The sequence below is a fragment of the Triturus cristatus genome, chromosome 1_2 (genome assembly GCF_964204655.1).
Source record: "Triturus cristatus chromosome 1_2, aTriCri1.1, whole genome shotgun sequence".
Classification (NCBI taxonomy): domain Eukaryota; kingdom Metazoa; phylum Chordata; class Amphibia; order Caudata; family Salamandridae; genus Triturus; species Triturus cristatus.
The window spans coordinates 371,103,650-371,116,060 of NC_140580.1; the positions used below are offsets into that span (position 1 = coordinate 371,103,650).

Consider the following 12,411-nt stretch of genomic DNA (forward strand, 5'->3'; position numbering starts at 1 on the left):
CAAGATGGGCGTGGTCATGTCCATGTCACTGAGTGCCATTCAAACGGTACCACTGAAAGCGCAACCACCCTTCCATTATTTAAAGGTCTTCAAGTGTTTCGGGGCAGAGTTTCATGTCCACCAGCTTTCAAAGGAGAGATGTTTCAGGGGAAAGAAATACAACCCACCCACTTAGCCTCATCAAAGGCTGAGAATTCCCAATGTTTTCCACAGGAATCAGCCATACTTCTCAGTAACCTCTAAAGAGACCTAATGTACTCTGTTAGGGAGATGTTTGTCTCTCCACAACCATCCGAGAACCAAAATTCCAACAGATGTTTGGGTCCTCTTGATGGTCTGCCACTGGTATTCACTGCAAAGTCCTCTGCCATCCACCTTCAGAACTTCTCTGAAACTATTAGCAAATCAAAAACCACTGTAGCAGGTTTGGGAGTCATCTCCTTTTATGAACAACAGTGCCGGTCCCACCCTTCGAATGATGGCAATGATATTACTTTGACTATTTATTACTCTATATTTAAGGGAAAGGACCACCTGAAATACTGGAAATTTACAGTCACAATCTTTTCTTCCTCCTGCAGAATTTTCAATTGTTAACTTCAGCTCAGATTTTGTCAGCCATCCAAAACAATGAATGGCTGTGTTGGCAGAGCTACAGAACACTTATTTCCTTGTATACATTTAGCACAGAAGTAACTCGTATTCACATTTGGAATCCAACACTACCAGCAGTGGCGTAACGCAAAATGATGGCACCCCTGCAGAATGTGATGAGGGACACAGGTTCTCCTAGATCGCACAGACAATCACTGGTCTTGGGCTCAATGGGGGCCCCCTAACCGATTGTGCCCCCCTACGCTGCAGGGGCCTGCTTCCTGCTTGGAAAAGCAGAATGGCTTTCCCAAGCATTTAACTGTTTCTTATTCCATGCCATTGCATGCGATCTGAAAGGCATGCAATGGCATGGCTTAGAGGTGGGGGGGGGGGGGGGGGCGCACCGCGGGGACCTTCGTTACACCCCTGACTACTAGTATAGGATGCTGCCTTTTCCTTATCTATACATCCCGCTGGTTATTTATTTAGAACACTTAATATCCTACTCTAGACCATCACAGTAGCATCAGGGGAGAAAGTAGTGCCAGGCCTAGTTCTCACACCCAGGATTTCTATTCAGTCTTGAAGTTTCTGTGAACTACCTCAAGCCTACCTTTGTGCATTACAAGAGGATTCAGTTTACATGAGCAATTCTGGGGTAGTTCTCTATCAGGACTTTGTGCGTAGTTCAGAATTGTCCCTTCATAACATTCTGTAGGTGACATCAAACTTTCTTGTACTAAAAGCATTCCTGTCACTGGTTAGATGGTCTGGTGCTAGATTTGATGCAAATGTTCCTTTATTCATTTCCTGCCACATCTCTGATTCTGAGAGCCCTTCAAAAATTGAGAGGCATTTCTTCAGAGATTCTGGACGTCATGGCAGCTGCCAAGCTTCCATACAGGCTCTACCCATGCTATCACCTGGTGTACAAAAAGGCTGGTCACAAATTGCACACAGACATTTGCAGCCACTATTAAATTCTGTGGTGCAACCTATGTATCAATAGGTTGTATTGCAAAACCTCTGGTCGCCAGGGGTTGCAGAATAATCTTGCTAACGAATATTAATCAGGTAGGTCGCTATCTTCGATCCCGAGAGAATGACTGCAAACATTGTGGGCCTGATTCCAAAGCAAACTTATGCTTTTGAGTATTTTACACATTTGAGTAAGTTTAATACTTTTGGACATTCACAAAATCTGAGTGTAAGTTACAAACAAACAAAAAACTGTGGTAAGTCTAGCACGACACCTGCACAACCACTGGTATTGCAACATCCTCGCATAGAAAATAATGGAGGTAGGGAATTAAAATAAAACCCCTTAAGAAATGGTTAACAATACAAATGAATCTAATTAAATTAAAAAAAATATGTAGAAATAGGGCATATTGTTTTATTTAATTCTAAAATATTTTGATATCCTATTATTTAATTTGAAATTAATGCACCACTCTTAATAATTAAATAATGCAAAATACTTTTTCGTTAGGTGGGAATTTATTTTAAAATGCAAGCTTCAGAAAAATAATTGTGATTTCAAATAATAGATTAGCTAACGATTTATTTCAAAATTAAGTCAAATAGTGCTGCACAATGTTTTATTGTGTTCTACATTGAAAATACATAATATAAAATGAATTTACATTAATATTTACTATAACCTTTGAGTAAACAAACTTTAGTCTCCCTATGGCACAGTATAGGAAAAATGTAACAAATGTATTTAACTTGAAAATAAATGTTTAAAATATTTGTAAGGACGAGGTGCTAGATTGGTCTCGGGGCTATTGACCAATACAACATTGCACCATTAAAATCAAATAGAAGCCGAACGTAGGAAGTTGTTTAGAAGTGATTGTTTGAATGTGGGTACGATCAGTTTCACTGTGGAAAGCAGAGTCAGTTAATGCTTGCCAGACTTGGAGAAACAGGTGTGTGCTGATAATAAGGGTGGGATCAATTTAGAAGCACATGGATTTGGCTCTTGAAACGAAGCCATCATTCAAATCTTTGAGCTATTCCTGGTACTAATCTCGTTCAGCTTCCGCTTAAAATAGACCTTCGACATTCAGGCTTCAGTGGATGCAAACTATGTAATATCTGCTTCTCTACCCTGCAACATACTTCTATGGCAAAAACGTTTGGTGTAAATGTACAATTGTTTGCATTGTGAAGAAAGTGCTTGTAAGCGTTTTGTAAATACAGCTACGTTCTAATACTGTGAAGGTTCCCAAAGCATTTACATAAACACCATCGCCCCTGCATGGTCCCACCGCTTTCCTTCATTATGCACTCCTTTAGCACAACACCCATAATGGTCAAAAATCCACCATAGTTATCATACCTTTTGCTACCCAAAGTGCAATGTATGATAGAAAATGATCAAGCTTTTTTGCCTGCCTAAGCACCATAAAGCATTTATGATTCTGATGGATAGTTCTACCTGCAGATACGTCACATTGTGAATATTCAACAGGCATGAGTATGAATGAGGAAAAGTTGCAATAGCTCTCCTGTGCCAGTGAGAGGTGCTCAGCTTCATCCCTGTGTCGGGTACCACCCCAGTTATTATTTCTCTGGTGTAACAAAACTTGAGGGGGTCTCCTGAAAGGTACGTGAATGGGTCCCCTGTGGACTCAATCAGGATCTCTCCAGCCAGAGTATTGTGCAGAGGGGGCTTCCTGGAGCTTGGGGTCCCCCACACTGCGGGGGCTGTGGAGGCCTGTGTTACGCCACTGGTCACCGGAGTTATACAGAAGCAACCCCAGAAAATGACAGTTCCTTTTCTTTTATTCCCTTTAACGTGGATCTTGAATGGTTGTTCTTGAAACATTTTTCACCCAAACACTATTGTTTGCAGTGCTACCCAGAATAACTCCATCTAAGCAGTTATGCTTCAAACCCTCTTGCTCTTGTCATGGATAAATGTCCCTTTCAGACCCCCACAAGGGCTGTTCCCGGTGCTTGAGGCCCAAGCACAACTCAAAGTAGTGCACAAAGCTCAGCATCAATTGCGCTCAAGGTCCCACATAAAGTATAGGTCTTCATCATCGAAGGACAAGAAGAGCATGCATATAAAGCAGTGCTGGATTAAGTCTTCAGTGTCCAGACACCAATCTCACTCCAGCGTTAGGTCACCCTGGCGTCTGAGCGATCTTCATCCCAGTACTGACAATAGCACCAGTCATCTCTCTGATTCCCTCCTCTAGCATAATCAGAGGTTTTAGCATCTGGCACTGATCTGACACAGCATATTGTATAAGTACACAAAATAATATGCTGACATAGATTATACCATTTACCTAGGCAATGTTGGCACTGCTTCATGGTGCCACTGTTCCCCTTGGTGTGCCTTTGGGACCTCTAGAGCTAGCAAGGATCTTGACCAGACAACAGTCGGTGGTCTCTTCCCCAGCACCGGCTGACCACAGGCAACCCTACCAACTCCAGATGGTGCTACTTCAGGGACGAAGACCCGGCTGGTAGCTCCTGCACTGGTGCTGCTCCTGGCACCGTCTCCTATGCTGCCACCTGCTTAGAGCCTTCACCATACATAAAAGTCAATCTCATGCTCTCAAGGAGGCAAGAGTGGAGGTTAATTGAGGAGGCCCGGTTTAGGGAAGAGTCTCAGTCTAAGCATTTGCCTTACCAACAGATGGGTGACTATTTTGATACAGATTCTGACAACATCCAGATGCAACAAATCACTGACTATGATGACAACAGTAGTGAGGTGGCCAGCTTTTTACCTCCTACTAACACTGGTGCTGCAGATTACTTAGCCATTCAGAATGCCAGCGGGCTTGATAGCTCCCTGGACGGGGAATCTGAGTACTCTTTGAGACCACCATTCACAGAGGAGGTCTCTTTCACAGTAGAGTTGAAGAAGGTAGCAGAGGTATTGGAGCTGCTTCTTGCTATGGAACAAAATAGTCTAACTGTTTTACTGAGATACTTCAACCGGTCTCGTCATCTTCCAAGCCATGTATTTATTTAATGAGGCACTGATAAAGCCTACTTGGGCAGTATGGTCCTAGCTGTCTTCTGTCCTGGTGGTGTGCCACCAAATGGCTCGCCACCACCAGCTGTTGCCAAGAGACCACAACTTCTTCTTGGCTCCCCCTTCTCTGGAAAGCCTGGTAGTGCAAATGTGTTCCTACATGTAGCAGAACCTGTGGGCCTTCAAAAGAGATAGAGACTATGGGGAAGAAGGTGTTAAGAAGGTGTTGTACTCTAGAAGCCTGGCTCTCAGTTCCACCGAAGCAACTGCATTTTGGCTAGGTATTCCCATGGACTCTCAGGGATGGCACAGATGGTTGTGCCTAGCTTCCCAGAGCATCTTGGAGTCAACTTCATTGATGTAATCTGATATGGGAAAGAGGTAGCTAAGCAAATTGCGAGAGTGCAGTTCTACACTGTTTATTCAGTAGACGGTTCTAAGTGCTCCTCGGTGGCTATTGGACAACATGACTGTCTCCACTCTACAGGAGTCTCAAGGTTGGTCCAGGCATATTTAATGAGCATGCCCTTTGATGGTTCTTGTTTCTTCAGTGACCAAGCAGATGCTGCCATTGAACAATTTGAAGACATTGGCAGGCCAAGGCTCGTTCTCAGAGGCAGGTTTCACCGTGCACAAGTTTAACATGCAATTCTCCAAATGTTGCAGGTTTGCCTTTTCACCAGCGTAGCCTTCCCATCTAAACTAGCAACAGCTAAAACAGTTTCTCCATCAGTACAGAGGTGGAGGTGAATACCAGGGACGTCAAGGTCTGCACCAGCCCTCATCCTCCTCCTTTCCGCTGCGCCAGCACAACCACTTTAGTTTCCCCTCAAGGGGAACGTTTTACAAATCACCATTCGTTGTGCCTCAGCTGGACCTTAATTTGGTTCTCTTGTTTATGATGAAGTCTTTGTTTGATCCCAATAATAGCGGCCAGTTGCGCCTGTTGATAATATGACAGCTTTCTTGATTGTCATTACGTCAGCATTACATGTGAGTGAGCTGCAGGCATTGTGTGTCCACCCCTATTCACAACTTTCTTTCTAGATAATCTGTTCTGTGGACAAAACTTTTATTCCTTCCAATGGTGGTAACCCAGTCCCAAGCTGTACAGTCTATCACCCTTCCTACATTTTACCCTCCGCCTCATCCCACTAAAGAGAAGGAGAGACTCCATTGTTTGGTGGTAAACTACTACAGAGACAGGACCGAGGAATTCTGACCTGATCAGCTATTCCTAGGTTATGTTGGTGCCAAACATTGCAAACCTGCACTGAAGGATACACTGTTCAGACAGACTGTGCTATACATAAAGACCTGATATTTCTTTGTCAGGGAGGAGCCTCTTGAAGTTATTGAAGGCAATGTCACAGGGACAAAAGCATATTCCTCAGCACTTTCAAGAGGTGTTTATATTTCATGCTTATTTCAAGCTGCAACATTGGCTACGTTTGTCGGGCCCCTACACTGAAATGGTCCCTTGAACAGCAGACCGGTTGTTCCTTAGGGATGCTTTTGGTGAAATTACTTTTTTCATGCCATTGGTGTATTTCTGCATCATTTACTATTGCTTTGTAGAAAAGATAAATATGTCAGTCAGGGGATTCGCTGATTTCTACGTTTTAGAAGTCAGAGCATATACTGTGGGCACTGGACAGCAGTGCCCTAGTGTGAAGAGTCTAAAATCCAGCAATAAAATTCAGCAAAACTTGAGGTTTACCAAGGAAAAAGGATACTTTTCTCACAGTAGTGTATTGTGTATGTGGCCCTGGAGTTACCAGTGTGTTTCATACAGGACGCAATGACTCTAAGGGTTTATTGGACAGAGAGGTTAGAGTTTGCTCATCCCAAATTCAAACACCTTAGGGAAAGCCTAGGTGACAACTTTTAAAAAGAAAAAAGAAAATAATTAAAAAGTTGAACCAAAAGGAAAACTGTGTTTTTTTGTCTCTGTTGCATAATAACAAAACTCCAAATTTAGAATTCTTTCCAGTGTTTGAATTCTGTCAAAAGGCCAGCAACAATGCTAATGCCTGGCAAATCGAACCCAATCCATATGCACCAAAGTTAAGCATGAAGGAAACAGTAGCAGTTTAAAGGAATCATTGAGGGCGTGGCCAAGATGGCGGGGTGAGCGGACGCTTCCTCCCGTAGCTCCTCCGGCCCGGCCAAGCTAGAGCCCTTTTCTTATGCTTTTCTCCCCCCGCTGAGGCTCAGCGCGGGAGAGGAGCGTGGCGGAGCATCAGGGGTGCACATTGGTGCTGTTTCGGTTCGGATCGCCTCGGGGGAACCCCCCCAAAAGTTCGACCGAGACCAAGGAACGACGACGGCGAGCCCGAGGGGCGGAGCGCATTGGAGAGCTGTCCGGGCGCCTCGGCTGGGCCTGGTGCTGAAAGTTGCGATCTGGAGGGGATCTGGCCCGCCGGTTGACGTTGACCGAAGGAGCCTTGCGGGAAGGGACCCGACGGTGTGGAAGGCTTGGGACGGGTGCCCCGGCACTCAGACTGGTGACGGCGACACCCCGCACTGCGGAGGCCCTAACCCCTAGCCGAGGTACAGCGGACTCCCTGATGAGGTTGGACCATCTAGGCCCCTGTGCGTGACAGGCGGGGGCCGGTGGTGGAACTTATTTTACTGTGGGGTGCCTCGGGGGGCCCGGGGGTGTCGTCGGGCCTGGTTGTTTTGGCCTGCTCCGCCCGGCCGCCATTTTGTCCCCGAAGGAGCAGTGGTGGCAGCCTTCGCCGGTGTCCTGGCTGCTGGATGCAAGCGACCCCCGCTGCTGCTGGGCTGAGTACCGGAGGGATGTGCTGATGAGACCCCTCTGCTGCGGCCCCCTTGGTTGTCTTACACAAGCTCTTGCGGCTGACGGTGACCGGACTGGGCCGCCATTTTGTCACCTGTGACGCAGCGACCTCACTCGTGGGGGATACCCAGGTCGAGTGCTAGCCGGCGGCTGAGCATCCCTGGAGTGCCTGGCTCGGTGCCCGACTGCGGAGCTAGCGATGTCTGGAAGAGGAGGCCCGAAGAAAGGGGACCGTACCCTGCCGGACATGCTTGGCAGGGCCCAGCACTTGCGGGACAGGACGCAGCCCTCGCCGGGGCCCTCCCGGGCTCCGGCGGATGTGACTGGAGGGGAGCCACCCGTCACGAGGGCCTTTATGGAGGCACTGTTCAGCTCCCTCAGGGAGGACTTCCAGACACTGAAGCAGGAGGTGGCCAGCGAGGTCCGAGAAGTGCGCAGGGAGGTGGAGGGCCTTGGCGAGCGTGTGGAAGCGGCGGAGACAGAGGGCCAACAGCGAGCGGAGGAGATAGTCCACCTCCAGCAGGACGTTCTTCGCCTCCGGGAACAGTGTGTGGAGCTCCAGGCCCACTCCGAGGACCTTGAGAACAGATCTCGGAGGAACAACATCCGAGTGCGTGGCGTGCCGACTGCGGACGAGGGGTCCGATCTGGGGAGCTACTTGCGGGCCCTGTTCCGAGAGATCCTGGGGGAAGCTGCGGACTTTCCCATCAGCATTGACAGGGCGCACAGGGTTGGCCGGCAGCGCCAGTCATCGGCACCTCCACCGGACATTCTGGCCTTCCTGCCCGACTTTCCGCTAAAGGAACGCATCATGGCTGAAGCCCGCAGGAAACAGCCCCTGACTTTCCGGGATCGGCCGGTGGCGCTTTACCAGGACCTCTCCGCCATCACTCTGCAGAAACGCAGGTCCTTTAGGATTGCCACTGACTTTTTGCGCGAGCATGAGACGCCGTACTCTTGGGGTCACCCCTTCCGCCTGATTTTTCGGTGGAACGGAGTGCTACACCAGCTACGCTCCTTGCAAGACATTTGTGGTGTCCTGGGGCTCACGGCGGCGGAGGAGGAGGGAGCTACGCCGTCGTGGAGGTCCTCGGAGAGACGGAACCGGCGGAGGTCAACGAGGCGGCGCTCAGCGACCAGTGTGGGGCGCCCGGACTCCCCTACCATCAGAGCGGACATGGCCGACGCCCTGAGGGTGGCGGCCGGGGACTCGACCGGCTCCTCTAGCGTGGCCTTGACGGCCTAGCACACACTCCGGGGGGAGATGTCTTTAGCTTCTTCATATGCTTGGTACGGGGCGGGGGGGTCGGGGGGGAACGGTTGGAGGTGAGTGGCTGGACGTCCACTTTGCTCTTTTCTACGGACTTGCCCGTTTTGGGGCTTGACTGAGACTATGGGGTGTTTGAGTTTGTGGGTGGCTAGTTGCCAGGGTTGGGTTTTGGGTGGGGGAGGGGGTTGTTCTGGGGTTGGGAAGGTCCCGTCCGATGTTGTCTATGCCCACTTTGTTTTGGCTTGTCCTGCGCTGCGGCCCCGCGCGCCCCACCCGCTGATTCCCTGCCCATTGCATGGCGCTCCCGACCCCCGCGAGGAATGCCGGGCCTAAAGGTAGTGACCCTTAATGTTCAGGGTCTGAACAACCCGGTGAAGCGTAGAGCGATCCTGTCGTTGCTGGAGGGGACGCAGGCGGACATTTGCCTTTTGCAGGAGACACATTTATTGCCCCGAGATTGCCATAGGATGCGCTCTGCTAAGTTCCCTACCCAGTTCTTTTCCTCGGCAGCGAACAAGACGGCGGGGGTAGCCATTCTCCTAGCGAGCTCCTTTCGGGGGGAGGTGTTGCATAAGTGTGCTGAACAGAAGGGGAGGCTCCTTGCGTATCGCATGCGCCTGGGAGGCATAGCATTTACGGTCGGTTCCGTTTATAGCCCAAACGATCACCAAGAGCGCTTCCTAGATTCCGCGCTGGTGGATGTCACTGCTTCCCCCGACCGCCACATTATCTTGGGGGGAGACCTCAACATTGTCTTTGACTCTGCGATGGACAGATCGGCGCAGCGCTTCCCGCAGACGGGGGAACTGTCCCAGGCTGGGAGGGCCCGGATTGCGGAAATGGATCTGCACGACCTCTGGCGCTCCATGCACCCCACGGATAGGGACTACTCTTACTTCTCGCACGCACACCGAACCTACTCACGGCTGGACTACCTCCTGGTGAGTGGACCGATGCGTGCCGCTGCCACGGCGGCGGACATCGGGGTCCTGACCCTGTCTGATCACTCCCCAGTCACCGGCGTTTTCCAGTGGCCGGCGGCCTCCCCCTCTCGGGGGGTGTGGCGCCTCCGGGATACACTTCTACACAAAAAGTCGGTGGTGCAACGCATCGGGGAGGTCATACAGGACTATCTCACCCACAATAGCAACACTGACACCTCGCTGGCGACACAGTGGGCGGCATTGAAGGCCGTCCTCCGGGGGGAATTCATCTCTATCTCTGCAGCTGAGAATAGGGAGCGGCAACTGAAGAGGGATGAGCTGACAGCTCAAGTCCGGGAGCTTGAGCAGGTCCACCGCCGTACGGGGGCGCCGAGGGTGTGGAGGCAGTTGAAGGCAGCGAGGAAGCTCCTGTCGGCTCTGGATCTTGACAGGGCGGAGTATGCCGCCCTACGCTTGAAACATGCCTACTACACTGGGGGGGACAGATGTGGCAAGCTCCTAGCACACCGGCTCCGGGTCGCGCAACAGCGCAGCGTTGTGAAAGAATTGGTGGGCGCGGACGGGGGGGTTGTCTCCGGGGACGCGGAGGTAGCGGAGTCTTTCCGCGGCTTCTACGAGGCGCTGTATGCTGAGGAGCCCTCCGCGCCACGGGATGCCGACGGCTATTTGGAGTCGGTGACCCTCCCGGTACTGGATCCGGCTCAGGCTGACCACCTGGAGCGGGACATCCATGTTGAGGAAGTGATTTCAGCTATCGCGCGGCTGAAACATGGCAAGGCCCCGGGCCCGGACGGGTACACGTCGCTATTTTACAAGACTTTTTGCACGGCCGTGGCCCCTGTCCTTACTCGGCTATTTAACTCTTTCTCCGAACCCGGAGCCATCCCTCCGGACCTCCTGAGGGCGACGGTCGCGGTAATCCCGAAACCTGGGAAGGACCGGGCCCTCTGCGGCTCGTACCGACCCATCTCGCTTTTAAATGTCGACCTCAAGCTGTACACGGGGATTCTAGCGTCCAGGCTGAGTCCACACCTCCCCGACCTGGTGGAGGCGGACCAGGCTGGTTTTGTGCCCGGCAGACAGACGGTTGACAACACCAAGAGGGTGACGCATGTTCTGGAGAAGGCCTCAAGGATCTCGGGGGAGCGGATGTTGCTGTCCGTTGATGCGGAGAAGGCCTTCGACAGAGTTCACTGGCCGTATCTTGAGCTGGTCCTCAAGAAACTGGGAATCGGCGATAAGTTCCGCACCATGGTCTTTAACTGCTACAAGCATCCTGCAGCGTCGGTGCGGGTCAACGGGTGTAGCTCCGGTGGCTTTGCCATCGAGCGCGGCACGCGGCAGGGCTGCCCTCTTTCGCCGCTCTTGTTTGCCCTCTACATGGAGCCGTTTGCTCAGAGGATTCGTAATAACCCGGATGCTGTCGGGGTCCGGATGGGCCAGTACGTCCACACCGTCAGTCTCTACGCGGATGATGTCCTGCTGACTTTGGACGACCCTAGGAGGTCGCTGCCTGCTTGCCTCCGAGAGCTGGACACCTTTGCGGGGGTGGCCGGCTTCAAAATGAATATGAGCAAGTCGATGGCATTAGACGTGTCCCTGGCTGCGGAAACCAGGAGGGATCTTCAGCGGCTCTTCCCCATGCAGTGGTCCTCGTCCACGGTGCCGTATCTGGGGATTCTGCTGGCGCCTACGTTATCGGGGATGGTTACGGCCAATTATGCCTCCCTCAGCAGGAAGATCAAGGACGAGCTTGGCCGCTGGAACAAAGGCCTGCTGTCCTGGCTGGGGCGAATCGCGGCGGTCAAGATGACGGTGTTGCCCCAGATACTATATCTTTTCCGGGCCCTTCCGCTCCAACCCCCGGCGGGCTGGATACGACAAATGCAGGCTGACATCTCCCGCTTTGTCTGGCAGGGCCGCAGGCCACGCATGAAGAGGGTCCTCTCCACGCTTGCTCCGGAAGCGGGGGGGCTCGGCATTCCGGACCTCCGTAAGTACTTTCAGGCGGCACAGCTCCGCTATCTGGTGGAGTGGAGCAGGTGGGAGTCCGACAAACATTGGCTCTTCCAAGACCAGGCAGTGGCGGGCCGCACCTTACAAGAGGTTCCATTCCTGCGCCGCGCGCATCGCCCCCCTAATCTTTACGCTTCCTTTGTCACGCGGGTCCCCCTGCGGGTGTGGGACGCGGTCTGTGAGGCCCGGGGCCTTACCACCTTCCCTTCGCCGCTCACGCCCATTGCGGGCAACCCGGACTTCTCCCCAGGGATGGAGCCGGGGGTTTTCTCCCACTGGGTGCGGGCGGGCTGCAGGGCTCTCTTCCAGATCTATGGCCCGGAGGGAGTGGTTCCTTTTCAGCAACTCCGCCAGGAGTTCGGCCTGACGGAGCTGGACAGATTGCGCTACATGCAAGTTCGGCATTGGGCCCTCCAGCCCCAGGTGCGTGCCACCGCCGCCCGTCCAATTACACCGTATGAGAGGTGGTTGGCTACTCGGACCTCCGACGCTAAACTGATCACCGATCTGTACAAATACCTACAACCCCCGCCGTTTCACTATTACAACCCGGGGAGGGAGCGTTGGCACAGGGAATTGGGTAGGACACTCAGCCACAAGGAATGGGACAAAATTGCGTATCGGGCGCGGCACTCTGCATATCACACGGGCCTTACGGAGACCTTTACTAAGGTATCCACATACTGGTACTACACCCCGGAGAGACTGTATGAAATGCATAAACACACTGACAGGGGGTGCTGGCGGAGCTGCGGGCAGGAAGGTACCCTTACACACATTC

At 51.8% G+C, this 12,411-nt stretch overlaps 1 protein-coding gene across 2 annotated transcripts in view; it reads right to left on the minus strand.

Moving 5' to 3' along the window:
• Positions 1–12,411, minus strand: part of FAM13C (family with sequence similarity 13 member C) — an 841,555-nt gene that overhangs the window by 68,345 nt on the left and 760,799 nt on the right. The window lies entirely within an intron of this gene.